At 48.1% G+C, this 1,904-nt stretch overlaps 1 protein-coding gene across 2 annotated transcripts in view; it reads left to right on the forward strand.

Moving 5' to 3' along the window:
* The window catches only part of RANGAP1 (Ran GTPase activating protein 1), a 47,156-nt gene that overhangs the window by 256 nt on the left and 44,996 nt on the right, over positions 1-1,904 (forward strand). The window lies entirely within an intron of this gene.

Below are 1,904 nucleotides of genomic sequence, written 5' to 3' on the forward strand. Positions count from 1 at the left end.
GGGGGAAGGGCAGCAGCGTGGGACCCTGCCTGTGGGGCTCTAGAGCAGTCACAGCTCTTGGGAGCCATTCGGGGGCGGAGGAGCCCGGGGGTCCTGACACACACGTCTCCAAGGGGGGTTGTGGGAGGAGTCCTGCCCCAGTGAGGGGAAGGAGCAGGGAGCACCTGTGGGGTGCGAGGCTCTAGAGCAGCACTTTTCACCCTGGGGGTTGGCACGGCCTCCCCTTTGCCCCCCCAGGTGCCTTGAGGCCCTTCCGAGAGGGCAGCATGTAGCACTGGGTGTTGCAGAGTGATCTGCAAAATAAAGCCTGGCATTTGGCCTTCTTGCGTTCCTTGAAGCACGGCTGCTGCTCCTGTTTTTTCTTTTGGCCTCAGAAAAGCAAAAATGAGGAGCTGGCCCTTCCCAAGGGGAGCCTTGTGTCTAGCCAGGGGTGCCTTGAGAAACAAGTGAAGGTGAAGAGCTGGCTCAAGGCATCCCTAGAAAAACGTCAGCTGTTCACCTTTGCTCGTTTCTTGCCTCTGTGGCAAAATAATAAAGCAGTTTTTCTGTTCTTCTGAAAGACCCCAGTGGGTCAGAGTGGTTTTGACACTATAGGTTTCTAGTTAAAATCTCCAGGTTTTTCTAGCAAATCACACGCTGTTGTTTGCACACCTAACAGAGCTAATGTTGCACAGCATCCTTACAAGGATCCTGCAGCACCCTTGGTGAAAACTGCTGCTCTAGATGTAGAAAAGGGCCACTTATCCAACTAGTTATTCCTTAGAGCATGGGTGTCCAGGTCACCCTGGACCAAGGTCAGATTCAAACCACAGGAGCTGCTTCTGGACTGGCAGAGGTTAGAAGAATTTGGTGGCAGAGTGTCTGGGTGGCCTGGCGTAGGAGTGAAGTGTTCTGGGCCATCTCTCTGCCTGCAGCACCTCACTGGCATGAGTGGCATGAGTCAGAAGGATCCATGTCCTAGTTTTTTTGGTGTTGATAAAACATGGGGATGGAAACTGAGCAAATCCCACGGCACTGGCTTCCTTTTTCCCCATCTCTAGGTCCAAAGGGAGTATTAAAATGCATGAGTGTTGGTGAAAGGTACTGGCTTCAGTGTTGGGGCTGAACACTTGTAGCACCATGGAATGTTGGTGGGAGGGAGAGGAAGAGGATGTGTCAAACTCAAGTTGGGCGGTTTGGCCAAATTTTGAAAGTCTGTGTTGGGGAAGAGGTTTTAAGGAGACAAAAGCTTGCGTGCATATGAAAATCTAGGCTGGGCAGGAACTGACTGGAGATGTTAATTTTTCCAATTGTTAGAGTAAGCTTTTATCCCTGTCAGCATGTTTGAAACCTGACTTAAACACGTCATTTATTCATCTCTTGCACCATATCTAGTCTCCAGATTACCAGCAGAAAATGCCAGCAAAACTGCTGCTTAAGGTGGTAGTCTTATTATCACACAAATTGGGCTGAGCCCTTCCATTTACACAGAGTTAAACAACCCCCAGATAGTAAGGATGTTATGTCAGTACCACTCTTTACTAGTTTAAAGCAGGTGACATAGAAACAAAAGTTTTCTTATTCCTTTATTAAGCTCCTCCATAGAGGGCTATACCTCCCCTTCAGACGTCACTGGCAGTAAACAAAATTCTGCTATTTATGGAGGAGGCCCTACAAAAATCCCGAGGTGCCTTTGTACCCAACTTCCCTGTTGCCACCTTCGTAGCAGTTGAGTAAGAGTCTGATTCCAGAAAGGTGCTGATGTGAGTACTAGCAGGGATGTAACTGGAAAGAAAAAGTACCATGTCTGTTTTAGCTTTTTTTAAAGGGAAAAGAAACATGATGGACTGGATCGTGTTTACTAATAAATATTAAAGGATATGGCTGTAGGGAGAAAGCAGTAATCCTTTCTCATTCTGAAAGAG

This window comes from Gavialis gangeticus, unplaced genomic scaffold (assembly GCF_001723915.1).
Source record: "Gavialis gangeticus isolate Ggan-Ray unplaced genomic scaffold, GavGan_comp1, whole genome shotgun sequence".
Lineage (NCBI taxonomy): Eukaryota > Metazoa > Chordata > Crocodylia > Gavialidae > Gavialis > Gavialis gangeticus.